A 16,046-nucleotide genomic window follows, 5' to 3' on the forward strand; every position below is an offset into this window, starting at 1 on the left:
TAAGTAAGAACCTATCTATCTCTGTTTCAAACACACTCAATGACCTGGCCTCCACAACCTTCTGCGGCAATGAATTCCACAGGTTAACCACCCTCTGGCTGAAGAAATTCCGCTTCATCTCAGTTCTAAAGGGTCATCCGTTCACTCGAGGAACATCTTCTCCACATCCACTCTGTCCAGGCCTCCCAGTACTGTATTCTGTAAGTTTCAATGAGATTCTAAAATCCACCAAGTACAGATCCAGAGCACTCATCTGCTCCTTATATGACAAGCCCTGCTTCTTCAGGAGCCTTCTTTAGAAACCTTCCAATGCCAGATCATCCTTCCTTAGATACAGGGTCTAAAACTGCTCACAATATTCTAAATGTGTGGTTTGACCAAAGTCTTATACAGCCTCAGCAGTATAGAGTCATAGAGTCAAAAACTCCCTGCTCTTGTATTCTAATCCTCTTGAAAAGAATGCTAATATTACATTTGCCTTCCTAATGAACCTCCATATTAACCTTGAGAATCCTGAATGAGGAATCGTAACTCTCTTTGTGCTTCAGATTTCAAAGCCTTTCCCCGTCTAGAAAATAGTCTACACCTCTAATCTTCTGGGCAAAGTACATAATCTCACCCTTTCCCATATTTTATTCCATCTGCCACTTCTTTGCCCATTCTCTGAGCATTTCTAAGTCTTTCTGCAGCCTCCTCAACACTCCCTGTGCATCTATCCATTTTGGTGTCATCTAAAAATTTAGCAACAATGCCCTCAGTTCCTTTGTCCAGATCGTTATGTACTGAGTGAGCACCACATTTTCAGATGGTCAATGCTGATGGAAAACTACACTGTCAGAGGGTCAGTGCTGAAGGAGGGCCACTCTGTCGTGGGTCAGTCCTGAGGGAGTGCTGCACTGTCAGAGGGTCAGTGCTGAGGGAGCAGGCACTGTTGGAGGGTCAGTGCTGAGGGAGCGGGCACTGTCAGAAGGTCAGTGCTAAGGGAGCGGGGACTGTCAGAGGTTCAGTGCTGAGGGAGCAGGCGCTGTTGGAGGTTCAGTGCTGAGGGACCGGGCACTGTCAGAGGTTCAGTGCTGAGGGACCGGGCACTGTCAGAGGTTCAGTGCTGAGGGACTGGACACTGTCAGAGGTTCAGTGCTGAGGGAGCAGGCGCTGATGGAGGGTCAGTGCTGAGGGTGAGGGAGCACTGTCAGTGCTGAGGGAGCACCGCACTGTTGGAGGGTCAATGCTGAGGGAGCGGGCACTGTCAGAGGTTCAGTGCTGAGGGAGCAGGCGCTGTTGGAGGTTCAGTGCTGAGGGACCGGGCACTGTCAGAGGTTCAGTGCTGAGGGACCGGGCACTGTCAGAGGTTCAGTGCTGAGGGACTGGACACTGTCAGAGGTTCAGTGCTGAGGGAGCAGGCGCTGATGAAGGGTCAGTGCTGAGGGTGAGGGAGCACTGTCAGTGCTGAGGGAGCACCGCACTGTTGGAGGGTCAGTGCTGAGGGAGCGGGCACTGTCAGAGGTTCAGTGCTGAGGGACCAGGCACTGTCAGATGGTCAGTGCTGAGGGAGCAGGCACTGCCAGAGGGTCAGTGCTGAGGGACCAGGCACTGTTGGAGGGTCAGTATTGAGGGAACGTCACACTGCCAGAGCAACAGTGCTGAGGGAGCGGGCACTGTTGGAGGGTCAGTATTGAGGGAATGCCGCACTGTCGGAGGGTCAATCATTTCTGTAATATTCAATTTTTTGCATCTTTTGAATGTATTTGATATATGTTTTAAAAAATGGCTTGCCCCTTTGTTACAGCTCCTTCAACCACTTCAGGTTGTCTCTGCACTTTGCAGCGTTTGGCGAACTGTTGTAATTTAAGAGGGAGTAAACTCAGATCCTTACACTCTCCAGTGAACTGACGCTTCCCCCTTCCCCCACGCAATCACTAGCGTAACGAAAGTGCAATAATATTCTCCTGAAATTCAGCATTGACTGTAAGCAGGTGACTGTCTAGTTGCACTGTGTGGGATCATTCCCCAGTGCCCACGCTACGTTGGTCCCTCACTGGCCATCTTGCTTGTGTTGTGTTGGACTGGGCTGGGCCTGTCTAACCCAGTGTCAATCAGTCTGTGTTTTTATGGTAGCGTCCCCGCCCTTCCTCAAAGGTCGAGATCCTCCTCCTCAAACAGAGAGAGAGAGGATTCTTTGCTCAGGGCTCCTCCCAGTGAGCAGAGGCTCTCTGCCTTGCGCGTCCAGAGTCTGGGGCAGTTTCACCAGGAGAGGAGCTGGGAACAAGGCGGTTGCAACATGGAATCTCAGAACCAGTCTTCCCTCGTTACCTCGTCTGGAGAAAGCGGGGATGCAGCGGTTTCCTCTTCGGGAGTGTCTCTGGGTGAGTCAGGACTGCGGCGACATTCCCTCCTGAAAGCACCGCATTGCACAGCCCGATCCCAGGCAGGGCCTGGGGCCCTGAACAGCACCATCAGGGACAAGGACAGGGCAGAGGAGAGCAGGAAGGGACAGAGATGCGCAGGCACCAGAGGGGGTAATGGACTGGGGGGGGAACGGAAGGGGAAATGGGGGCCGGAGGGGTAAGGCATAGAGGGGGATCCCCAAACATTTACCCCCTCACCTACTCTTCCCCCCCCCTCACCTACTCTTCCCCCCCCCCTCACCTACTCTTCCCCCCCCCTCCCCACCTCTTCCCCCCCCCTCCCCACCTCTTCCCCCCCCCCCTCCCCACCTCTTCCCCCCCCCCTCCCCACCTCTTCCCCCCCCCCCTCCCCACCTCTTCCCCCCCCCCTCCCCACCTCTTCCCCCCCCCCCCCCCACCTCTTCCCCCCCCCCCCTCCCCACCTCTTCCCTCTCCCTCCCCACCTCTTCCCCACCCCAACCCCCCCCACCCCACCCCCCACTCCCCCCACCCCACCCCCCACTCCCCACACCCCACCCCCCACTCCCCACACCCCCCTCCCCACCCCCTCCCCTCCCCCTCCCCTCCCCCTCCCCTCCCCCTCCCCTCCCCCTCCCCTCCCCCTCCCCTCCCCTCCCCCTCCCCTCCCCTCCCCCTCCCCACCCCCTCCCCTCCCCTCCCCCTCCCCACCCCCTCCCCCTCCCCACCCCCTCCCCACCCCCTCCCCCTCCCCCACCCCCCCCCTCCCCCACCCCCTCCCCCTCCCCCACCCCCTCCCCCACCCCCTCCCCCACCCCCTCCCCACCCCCTCCCCACCCCCTCCCCACCCCCTCCCCACCCCCTCCCCACCCCCTCCCCACCCACTCCCCACCCCCTCCCCACCCCCTCCCCACCCCCTCCCCACCCCCTCCCCACCCCCTCCCCACCCACTCCCCACTCCCCACTCCCCACTCCCCACTCCCCACTCCCACACCCCAACCCCACCTATTCTCCCCGCCCACCCCCTCACCTCCCCCCCCTCGCCCTCCCCCCCCTCGCCCTCCCCCCCCTCGCCCTCCCCCCCCTCGCCCTCCCCCCCCCCTCGCCCTCCCCCCCCCTCGCCCCCCCCCCCCCTCGCCCTCCCCCCCCCCCCTCGCCCTCCCCCCCCCTCGCCCTCCCCCCCCCCGCCCTCCCCCCCCCCTCGCCCTCCCCCCCCCCCCTCGCCCTCCCCCCCCCCCTCGCCCTCCCCCCCCCCCCCCCCTCGCCCGCCCCCCCCCCTCGCCCGCCCCCCCCCCCCTCGCCCTCCCCCCCCCCCTCGCCCTCCCCCCCCCTCGCCCTCCCCTCTCCCCCGCCCCCCCTCTCCCCCTCTCCCCCTCTCCCCCTCTCCCCCTCTCCCCCGCCCCCCTCTCCTCCCTCCTACTTCTCTTCGCCCCCCCACTTCTCTTCGCCCCCCCCCACTTCTCTTCGCGCCCCCCCCACTTCTCTTCGCGCCCCCCCCACTTCTCTTCGCGCCCCCCCCACTTCTCTTCGCTCGCCCCCCCCACTTCTCTTCGCGCCCCCCCCACTTCTCTTCGCGCCCCCCCCACTTCTCTTCGCGCCCCCCCCACTTCTCTTCGCGCCCCCCCCACTTCTCTTCGCGCCCCCCCCACTTCTCTTCGCGCCCCCCCCACTTCTCTTCGCGCCCCCCCCACTTCTCTTCGCGCCCCCCCCACTTCTCTTCGCGCCCCCCCCACTTCTCTTCGCGCCCCCCCCACTTCTCTTCGCGCCCCCCCCCCACTTCTCTTCGCGCCCCCCCCCACTTCTCTTCGCGCCCCCCCCACTTCTCTTCGCCCCCCCCCCTTCTCTCCCCACAATCACTGTCCCCCCAACTCCTATCAATAATGACGTTTCCCCCCATGAGTTGGCGTTCTGTAACTCTCCTTTGCTCCGTTGTCGCTGACATTGGGGTGGCAGAGTATTCAAGGCGAGGTCTGCATTGTTGCCCCTGACACACTCCATCTCCTGCCACTTCTCTTTCAATAAATGAAGTGCCAGTGTTATCCGTGTTGATACACTCTGGACTGGACAGCCCCATCCCCAAAAAAGAGCATATCATATAGGTTGAAATTTCTGAAAAGTACTGAGGATGGGGCTTTGGTGGAGGTGTTAGTATTCAGATAATGCACCATTGGTCATTAGAATCTCTATCTACCTTGGTGGCTGGTTGTAGCATTTTCCACTGCATTATCTTGAAGAACTGCTGCGTTCTCCCTTGTGTCATGGCCACCCTCTCAAAAGAGGAGGTCTGGTAATTATCGTGTAGCTGTTTGTGGGAGCTTACTGCATGCAAATAGACAGCATTTCCTATAGTACACTTCAAACCTATTTGAGTGAGGTAGTCTTTGGGTGTGAAATGTTTTGGATCACTGAGGTTGTGAAAGATGGTGTAAATATTTTCTGCAGGATAATCCCAGAGAAAAAAATGTCACTGGGGGTCAAAGTCTTGGCACTCCCTTTCTCACAACACTGGGGGCTACCTGTACCAAATGGACTACAGCAGTTCACTCCCACTTTAGCGATGGGCAATAAATGCCCAGCCCAGCCAGACACGCCCACATCCCAGGACAAAAAAAAATCTTAAGTTTAAGATGTGAGTGACATGGGACGATGATTGAAAGGTACAATGGGCAGAGTTAAGGCCAAGACATTGAATATGTTCTGGGAGGGGTTAGGTTTTGTTCTTAGAGAAAAAGGGATTAAAGGGAATGGGAACACAGCAGGAACAGAGTTCAATGATCAGATTTATTTGGTGAAGCAGGCTCAAGGTCTACTCCTAATTTCTGTTTCTGTCCTCTTTCTGAGGAGGAGTGGGTGTGAAGGAGGCTTTGCCCTCCTTGGAAGACCCCTGCACTGTTCTCTTTTGCAATCCTGCTTCCTTTCTTCCTGACCAGACATGCTGTTGAGGAGACAGTAGGTCCAAATAGGTTAGGACTGAGTGGGCTTTCTCATGCATCTTGTGCTCATACTGTCTTGCGAGCTTGCTTGATCTCTTGCATCAGCCGGTCAGGATATGAAAGAAGCAGCCAGGGGAACTATGTCACTGATAACAACTCGGGTTGCAACATCCAATGACCAGACACGGGACTACATATTCACTTTGTTTGTGGTTTATTTTTTACCTCACTGACAGTGTGATTGTGACACTCAGCTGCTCGTGAACCGTTATACAGCTAACAGCTTTTGACACCCTGATATTTACTTTCTGCCTTTTCCATCTTTTGGAATTGATGGACCTCAATCCCCAACCTGAGCTGCTAGTTTGATGGAGCACAGTGGTTTTCCTAAGTGTTTGTGGAATCTCACTCATAAGAAATGCATTGCACTATTACAATACAAACTAATTCACTGTAGTATTGTGATTCGTTGCAATATTTGAGAGTCATAGAGATGTACAGCAGGGAAACAGACCCTTCAGTACAACTTGTCCATGCTGACCAGGTATCCTAAATTAATCTAGTCCCATTTGCCAGCATTTGGCCCATATCCCTCTAAGCGCTCCCTATTCATTCCCATCCAGATGCCTTTTAAATGTTGTAATTGTACCAGCCTCCACCACTTCCTCTGGCAGCTCAATCCATATATGTATTACCCTCTGCGTGAAAAAGCTGCCCTTCGGGTCCCCTTTTTTACATCTTTCCCCCCCTCATCTTAAACCAATGCCCTCTAATTTTAGACTCCCCTACCCTGGGGAAAAGATCTTGGCTATTCACCCTATCCATACCCCTCATGATGACTTTTTAAAAAAAAAACACAAAATTGACATCCCTGCCCTGGCCTCTCTTGGTCCCATCTGACATGTTCATTTGACACTTTCTCCTCAGTGGTCCTAAATGTGTTCAGGATGAGATGCTGCCCTCTGCTAAACTCTTCTTTGCTGGACTTGAGCTCCAGGCCACAAGACCATTTGGCCCATCGAGTCTGCTTCTCCATTTAATCATAGTTGATATGTTTCTCAACCCATTTGTCTTCCATCTCCCCATAACTTTTGATCCACTTACTAAACAAGAACCTTTATATCTCAGTCTTACATGCATGCAATTACTTGGTCTCTACAGGCCTCTGTGTCAATTAGTTCCACCACCCTCTGTCTGAAGAAATTCCTCCTCATCTCAGTTCAAAAAGGTAATTCCTGACACTTTGCCCTCAGATCTTAGTCTCTCCAACTAGTGAAAGCAAGTTCTCTACATCCATGCTATCCAGATCTCTGCTTTCAGTAGGTTTCAGTGACATTCCATCTCATCTTTCTAAACTCTATCGAGTATAGACCCAGAGTCCTCCACTAGTTCTCCTATGACAAGCCCTTGATCCCTGAGATCACTGTGTCTAGGGGGTGGATTTGGGGGGGCAGGAGGTCATTTTTCAGCTGCAAAATGAAAGCATTACCTGTGATGCCTCCTGGAATCGAATTGCCAGGATGGCACAGTGGCTCAGTGGTTAGTACTGCTGTTTCTGAGTACCAGGGACCCAAGGTCAATCCCAGTCTTGGGTGACTGTCTGTGTGGAGTTTGCACATTCTCCCCATGTCTGTCTGGGTTTCCTCCCGCAGTCCAAAGATGTGCAGGTTAGATGGATCGTCCATCCTAAATTTCCCTTGGTGTCCAGGGATGTGTAGGTTAGACAGATTAGCCAAGGGAGTCGCAAGGATAGGATGAGGGGTACGTCTAAGTAGGATGCTCTTAGGAGTGTTGGTGTGGATTTGTTGGGCCAAATGGCCTGTTTCTGCACTTTAGGGATTCTGTGGGAATTGCCTGCTCTTGCTCTCTGCCATGCCTCGATTGTGAGGAAGTGGCAATCTCTTGGGTGAGTTCAGCAGAGTTGAAAGTGCATGGCTGGTGCCTGTGATGGAGTACCCCCCTGACTTTGTGTGTTGGTGGGGTGGTGCTGCTGAACCATGAGGGGGAGGAAGCTGAGCTATTGGAGGGGAGATAGGTACCAAGAGAATTGGGAAGGAAGGTGAACTTGAACACTGGCACATTCTGTATCCTAACACAATCAGTGTGTAATACTATTGTAATGTGTCTCGAGCTCACATTTTCTGGCTGTTTGTTTATAGTGCGTAATATCAAAATGCTTGCTGCCTTCAGAAAGTACAGGCAGTTCGATCCCTACGAAATTCCCTTTGCAGAGAACTGCGCTCTGGATTGAGCCTGCGTTTGTTTGTCAGCTTCCCCTGGCCTTGGGTAACAGTACATCCACCCTGACTATGAAGTACATAGTCACAGAGGAGAGCAGGCTGCTGTCTCTCAGGCTGAGTTTACCCTGGAGGATCACCATAGCTCAGGGCTTCACAGTGACCTCAGCCAGAATGGTAATAAAGCCATGTTGTAGTTAACACTCTGTGTGGCACCTCATGTAAGAACACGAGAAAGAGGGGCAGGAGTAGGCCAGTTGGTCCCTCTAACCTGCTTCGACATTCAATACGATTGTCGCTAAGCTTTTTTTGGACTCAGCTCCACTTAGCTGCCTGCCCACCATAACCATTAATTCCTTTACTCTTCAAAAATATATCTATCTTCACCTTATAAATATTCATTGAGGAAGCCTCAACTGCTTCACTGTGCAGGGAATTTCACAGATTCACAACCCTTTGGGTGAAGAAGTTCCTCCTCAACTCAGTCCTAAATCTGCTCTGCCTTATTTTGAGGCTGTGCCCCCTAGGTCTAGTTTCACCCGCCAGTGGGAACAACCTCCCTGGTTCTATCATCTGAACAGTGTGATGTTGCAGACAGGGAGGCAGATATTGGTTGGTGGCTTGTTCAGAGTCAGATTGTCTAGTTACAGCACGGAGAGAGCCCATTGTGTCTGGTCTGGTTATCTATTCATCAGTATCTTTTTATTTTACTGGCAGCTGTAGTATAAAATCAGCTTCACTGGGAGAGGGTGTGTACACTAATTATAAATTGGAAATAGGTTTCTTCCAGTCTTTGGCAGTACGAAAGAGCAGTTGATTAGTTAATTAGGTAATCAGTAAAATCTATTTCTGCAGTTCAGCTAAGAGTATAAACTTTTGTGGCAGACAGTAGTATATTTAATGCTGAGTGAGATTCTTGATCAGTTGGGGAATCAAGGGTTACAGGAAAGTGTTTGAGAGGACCATTGGATCAGCACTGTTCTTGTTGAATAGCAGAGCAGGTTTGAGGGGCCAAATAGCCAACTCCTGTTCATATTTCTTTTGGCCTTGCCTTTGAATGAATGAATGATTGATTTGTTGTCACATGGAGATGCAGTGAAAACGTATTGCGTTGACATAAGCTGGTGCCATTTTGAGATACAAGAAGAGTAAAGGAAAATACGTAAATAGAGTTGACCTTCATTGGCTGGGGTCTCAAACATGGCTTCTGCAGCGTCCCTGCTCTGGGTCTACTGCAGCCAGGAGTTCCTGCTGACACTGATCCAGCAGGACGTCAGAAAGGTGAAAAAAAAACAAGTAAAAAATATGAAGAAAAAGAGAGAGAGAGAGAGAGAGAGAGACTGCAGCTGGCCTGGGGCAGTCTCAACCTGAACATGACCTGCTCCTCGTTCTCTGGGAGACACTGTGTTAGAGTAGAACAGTGTCCGGCTTATCCTGTCATTCCTGCCACTGGAGACTACCTCCTTCACCTGTCATTCTCCAGGTTTTAAAGACAATAAAACAAAACAAAATAAGAAGGTTTTTTAAAAGAAAGGAAAGGAAGTAAATGGATGTGGACGAGTCTTGGGACTGAGCCCTGCTGCCCTGCCACCATCTTGAATTTACTCAGGAAGTCTGTGTTCTAGTTCTCCCAGTCCAGAGGTGTGTTATACCACGTCTGAACTGGTTGTTTTAAAATATCTATAAACCTAAAGCTCACGGTGCAGCTTGCAGATAAGAGTTTGGTGAACAGGGAATTCACGAAATTATTTTAATTACGTTTTTTGTTCTCCATTATTCAGTTCCTACTTCTGCAGAACGAGCAACTGTAGATTAGTATGTTTGCAACGAATAGTCTGTAACATTAAAATATGACAGGGCAACTCAGCCAATTGGCATGTGGGCTGGTATGGATGCACCGTGTCCTTGATAAACAAGTGTCCGTCACTATAGAGGTTTATAAAATCATGAGGGGCATGGATAGGATAAATAGACAAAGTCTTCTCCCTGGGGTCGGGGAGTCCAGAAGTAGAGGGAATAGGTTTAGGGTGAGAGGGGAAAGATATAAAAGAGACCTAAGGGGCAACCTTTTCACTCAGAGGGTGGTACGTGTATGGAATGAGCTGCCCGAGGAAGTGGTGGAGGTTAGCACAATTACAACATTTAAAAGAGCATCTGGATGGGTATGTGAATAGGAAGGGTTTGGAGGGATATGGGCCGGGTGCTGGCAGGTGGGACTAGATTGGGTTGGGATATCTAGTCGGCATGGACAAGTTGAACCAAAAGGTCTGTTTCTGTGCTGTACATCTCTATGACTGGCTGCATGAGGGCTTGAGAGCTCAGTGGAGCCTAGAGTCATTGTGATGATGGTCATGCCATCACACATTGGGAGTGTGCAGGCAGATAGGAAATTCATGTGCCTATGTAAAAGTCCCTTAAACACCCCTATTGTATCTGCCTCCACCACTACCCCTGGCAATGCATTCCACACTACCATTCTGTAAAAACCCCGTCCTTAACATCTCCTTTGAAATTTCCCCTTCTTACCTCAAATGCAAACCCCCTCATTTTGAATATTTCAATTCTGGGAAAAAGATTCTGAATGTCAACCCTATCTATCCCTCTCATAATTTTATAGACTTCTATTATCAGGTAGTCTAAAGAGAACCAGGCAGATCTTTCAAAAATTCCCTGGAAAAGTGTTTTGTTGTTCGGTTTTCTATTTTTGATAGTGGTGAGGGTGAGTGTTCCCTCAGGGGTATAGTAAGAGTCGAGTCAGTGGCATCATGAGTGGCTCATGAGGAGAAAGTGGAGAGGAGCAGTAGTGAAATGAGATATATTACTGCGGAACAGACAGGTGGTTCTCAACTGTTGATGTGATTCTCCGATATTGTGTTATCTCCATGGAGTCGCAGAGTGGCTGCAGAACATTCTGAGGAAGAGTGAACAGCTTGAGGTGGTTGTTCATAGCTAGGAATGGGGGATGGGCTCCTTTAAAGTAGTTTTCAAGGAGCTAGAGAGGAGATGAGAAAGCAGGACCTCAAAAGTGGTAATCTCAGGATTACTCTCAGGGTGAATTTAACAATTGAACACATGGCTGGAGAACTGGTGTGAGAGTGGGCATCAGATTTCTGAGGCCTTGCAACTGGTTGTGGGATGGATGGGACTCTACAAGATGGACAGGTTGCATTTTAGTAGGACTGGAATTAATAGCCTCAAGAAGGTTTGCTGTTGGGGAGGATTTAAACTGGACAGGCAGGGGATTGAGAAATTGAAAGGGAGTTTGGATCAGAGGGAAACAGAACTGTGAACAGCAAGTAGAAATGCAATAAGTGAAATTAGGAACAGGTGAAATAAAGGCAAGAATCTAATAGAATATGGATACTAATGAGAAGAATCTTAGGCATGATTAAAGGCACGCTATCTGAATGCACATAATATACCCAACATTATTGATAATTTGAGAAAAATTGAGTTTGATGTAAAGTGGCAACAAGATGACCAAGATTGGGAGCTGTATGTCCAGGGATATTGGTCTTTTAGGAATAATAGCAAAAAGGAAAAGGAGGTTGAGCTTCACGTATTCTTAATTCTCCCTGAAAGTGGCAACAAAAGCAGACAGGGTGGTGAAGAAGGCGTATGGCATACTTGCCTTTATTGCTTGAGGAATTGAGTACAAGAGTCAGGATGCTATGTTGCAGCTTTATAAGTCTTTGGTTGGGCCACACTTAAAGTACTGCATTTGATTCTAGTTGCCACAGTACAAGAAGGATGTGGAGGCTTTGGAGAGTGTGCGGAAGAGTTTTACCAGGATGCTGTCTGGATTAGGGGTTATGAGCTTTAAGGAGAGGCTAGAAAAACTCTGGTTGTTTTCTCCAGAGTGGCAGAGGCTGAGTGAGACTTAATAGAAGTCTATAAAATTATGAGAGGGATAGATAGGGTTGACATTCAGAATCTCTTTCCCAGAATTGAAATGTTCAAAATGAGGGGGTTTGCATTTGAAGTAGGAAGGGGAAATTTGAAAGGAGATGTTAGGGACGGGGTTTTTATAGCATGGTAGTGTGGAATGCATTGCCAGGGGTGGTGGTGGAGGCAGATACAATAGGGGTGTGTAAGGGACTTTTACATAGGCACATGCATTTGCAAGGAATGACCAAATGTTGGATCAGTTTTGATAGAAGTTAGGAAACAGGAAGAGGCAGAGAACATGAGAGGGAACAGTTTACAGCCAAACAATAGTGGTAATGTCAGGCATGGAGTAAGCCATGAAATTAATTATGCACACAATGTTATAATAATGCGCAACTTAATTTACACATTCTAGGTGAACCAAATTAACACTAATGCTGTGTACGATGAATTACTAGAGTGTGTATCTGTTGGGTTTCTGGAATGGTCTGTTGGGCAGCCAATGAGGTTTCAGACTATTTAAGGATTAGCATTAGGTAATTAGAATTAATTAATAATATTGCTGTTAGGAAATATCAAATTTTGCATTAGATTTGAACATTATGTAATTAATTTTGTAACTTGTGTAAATCTAAAGAAAGGAAATCATGAAGATATGAAGAACACATTGGTAACCATAAAGGATTGGGGCAATAGATGAGCAATGCTGGTAATTTCAAGTATTCCATGGTCTCTAAGGCACAAGCACTAATGGGAAAGATGACCTAACTGTGGTTAGCAGAAGAAATTCAACATTGCATTTTATCGAAGAAAGTGTCTTATAATAATGCCAGTAACAGTGGTAAACTTGAAGATTGGGACCAATTTAGAATCCCTCAAAGAATGACCAAGCAACTCATCAAGGAAGGCTAATGAAAATTATAAATGCAAATCAATGAGTAGCATAAGGGTAAAGTATAAAAATTGTTTGAACTATGTGAAAAGGAAAATGTTAGCTAGGAAGGAAATGCCATCTTTCCTTGGTCTGGCCTAAATATGATTCTAGACCCACTGCAATGTGGTTGACTCTTAACTGCTCTCTGTGCAATTAGGAATGGGCTATAAATGCTGGCACAGCCAGCAGTGCCCACATCTTGTGAATCAATAAAGAAAACATAAAACACATTGCTAAGTGCCCGTGATAGGGAGTGAATGTTTGTGGATGTGGTGCCAATCAAGTGGCCTGCTTTGTTCTGGATGGTGTCTGGCTTATCAAGTGTTGGAGCTGCATCCATCCAGGCAAGTGGGAAGTATTCCATCACACTCCTTTGTGCTTTATAGATGGTGGGACAGGCTTTGAGGAGTCAGGAGGGGAGTTTACTTTTAGATTAGATTCCCTACAGTGTGGAAACAGGCCCTTCGGCCCAACAAGTCCACACCACCCCTCTGAAGAGTAACCCACCCAGACCCATTTCCTTCTGACTAATGCACCTAACACTATGGGCAATTTAGCATGGCCAATTCACCTGACCTGCATATCTTTGGACTGTGGGAGGAAACTAGAGCACCAGGAGGAAACCCACGCAGACACGGGGAGAATGTGCAAACTCCACACAGACAGTTGCCCAAGGATGGAATCGAACCTGGGTCCCTGGTGCTGTGGATAGTGGGGCATTCAGTGATGGTAATGTTATTTAATATTAAGGGGTGATGGTTAGATTCTCCTTTTGGAGATGGTCAGTGCCTGGCTTTGTGTGATGCGAATATTACTTATCACCTTCAGCCTGGGTATTGTCTAGGTTTTACTGCATTTGGACTGGGTCTGTATTCACTTGTTATACAGTCTGAGGCATGACTTCATTGAAACTTATATAATCAAATGGCCCGACACGGTAGATGTAGTGAGCATGTTTCCCCAGATTGAGTCCAGAACCAGGTGGCATAATCTGAGGGATGAAATGAGGAACAATGGTGAGAAAATGTTTGGTACTCGGAGAATGATGAGAGAATGTTTGGTATTCTCTAGCCCAAAAACTGTGGAAGCTCAATCACTGAGAGTACATTCAATACCGAGATTGCTAGATTTCTGGAGATTAATGATAGTAGGTGATATAAAGTGGCGTGGGTGGTTTTATCGATGATCAGTCATGAGTGGAGCAGGCTTGTGGGCCGAATGGCCTACTAATGTTCCTATGTTTCTTCCAGGTGTGCATTTTCTAGACTCTCCAGCACAGATCAAATAATCTGACGTGGTGTGTCCCCAGACTATGGGATGGAGAGTGGCATCAGTGTAGTGTAGTGTATGGTATTGTGTGTGTCACTGTAGATGCATCGGAATGGAGGAGACTGGGAAACTGAAGTTCTCCATCTCTCTGAAACGATGGTGATTTCTTATGGTGAATAAGATACTGTTTGGCAAGTGGTATTGGTCACCAGAGGTAACCAGGTTGAGGAAAATCGGGAAAAAGACCTAAGGGGGGGGAGATGAGAATGTTTTATTTGAGACAGCGAGTTGTTGTGATCTGGGATGCACTGCCTGAAAGGGCAGGGGGGAGCAGATTCAACAGGAACATTCAAAAGGAGGGGAATTGGAGAGATTTGCAGCGCTGGGGCAGGGAAGTGGACGAATTGGGAAGATCTTTCACAAAGGCAGTACAGGCACAGTGGGAGGAATAACCCTCCACCTTCTGTGTGGTTCTATATGATTTGATTATTTTTGAGAACAAGACATTTTTATACATGTACAACTCTGAACCAGGCCATTTGCTCCATTGGGTTGGTACTAGTGTCTATAGACTCCTTCACTGCAGTTATCTGCTTCCAGCTGATCATCTTGTTTCCTTGTTGGAACAATTGAACTGTTTACCTCTTCCACTTGCTCTGAGAATGGATTCCATGATGTAATGACTCCCTGCCTCTCCCAGCCCTGATGGGGGCATTTGGGAACTTGCTGAGATTTTGGAAGTGAGTACTTTCCGCCTCTAATCCCACCTGCTGGTTGTTAAATCCCAGAAACAGTCAGAATGCTGGTGAAATTCGGCAGGTCTGGCAGCATCAAGAGAGAGAAATAGTTAACATTTTGAGTCCAGCTTTAGGGCTGAACCTATTGAAAAATAGTAGGTTTGTGCTACTATCAGAGGGGTGGAGGAGGATTGAGGGGAACAGATAGAGAGGTGCCCAGAGAGAAAAGATAAAAGGGATTGTTAACTGTAATAGAGGAGTGCCATAGATGAAGAGTAGGTGTTAATAGCAGAAAATAGGTCAGCCCAACTGAGAGCAAACAAGAGACTGGGTTGGGGAGTGTGGAGTCAGAATGAAGGACAGTGATCATGTTGAACTCCGTGTTGAGTCCTGAAGGCTGTAAAGTGTCAAAATGAAAAATGAAGTGGTGTTTGCTCAGCTTGCATTCAGCCTCACTGAAACATAACAGCAAGCCCCAGGGTGGAAACATTTCCATGCAGGAGATGGTGTGCATAAATAACAAGCTACTGGAAGATTTAGGTCATTTCTAAGCACACGGAGGTGTGCTGCAAAGCAGTCACCCAGTCTGAGTTTGGCTTACCCAGTGTATAGGAGTCTGCTTTGTGAGTAATGAATACAGCTGACCAGATTGAAAGAAGTACAACTGAAATGCTGCCTCAGCTGGAAGATGTGTTTGGGGCCTTGGACGGTGAGGGGGTGTAAGTGAACGATCAAGTGTAACACCTTCTGTTATTGGATGGGAAGGTGCCTTTCAATAAGTTCTGAATCCAATTAGCCTCAGAACTTATTGAGAGGCAGTAATCCCTGTGACTTTGAAAGGTATCTTGCTGAACTTGAGTGGAATAATACACTTTGGAGCATTACTGTCATCTGACCCATCCTCTGGCTCACCACGAGCAATGCCATGGAAGATCAATGAGCCTAGGGAAATCAGGACATTGATGGTGAGAGTAGATGTTTCTAATGATTCAAAAGCAGAGGATAGGAGATGTTACAAGCTGTGCGGACAGTGTTAATGGCTATCTCTGAGCTTGTCTGTACTGGTTGGGGGGGGGGGTGATAATGAGGAGTCTGAGTATCTCAGTTGGGAAATGGGCAGAGGCAGGAGACCCATTCTGTCACTGTGTTACAGATTCCCTCGGGGTCTAATTATCTGCTATTTTTATATTTTTCAGATAATTTGCTTTCTTCTTCCTCTCAGCATATCTCTGTAACTGAAGGCAAGTTTAACCCTCTCTACCTTTACTCTCATTTCCCTATAACAGTGTTTATAGGTTTGTAAATTATAAAAATAGAATCTTCAATGTCAGTTTAGCCAGCTTATCACTGAGCCCAGGGCCTAGATTACCATCTGGAGTCAATCGTGAGGTATCTGCCCACTTTTGCCCCACCCTCTCTCCAACCTGTTTCCAGTTGAGGAGGGGGTGGTTAACCCTTGGATTGTGACTCTTGGGGGAGGTGGAGAGATTGACCGTGGAGATCTGGCCTGGAGTTAAGGCCCAGCCATTGAATGCCCTGGGCGAACATGGAGGGATTGACCCCAACGGGTAATGCTGGCCTTTCTTTGGCCTTCCGCATGGGTAACAGCAGCGTGTCTCCTCATTCTGCTTCGTGACAATCCATTTTAGGATCATTTTATTTAATCTTTCTGTTAAAAATGGCCA

Source organism: Chiloscyllium plagiosum, unplaced genomic scaffold (assembly GCF_037043375.1).
Source record: "Chiloscyllium plagiosum isolate Xiang-an unplaced genomic scaffold, Cpla_swu_hap1 HiC_scaffold_46, whole genome shotgun sequence".
NCBI classification, from domain to species: Eukaryota; Metazoa; Chordata; class Chondrichthyes; order Orectolobiformes; family Hemiscylliidae; genus Chiloscyllium; species Chiloscyllium plagiosum.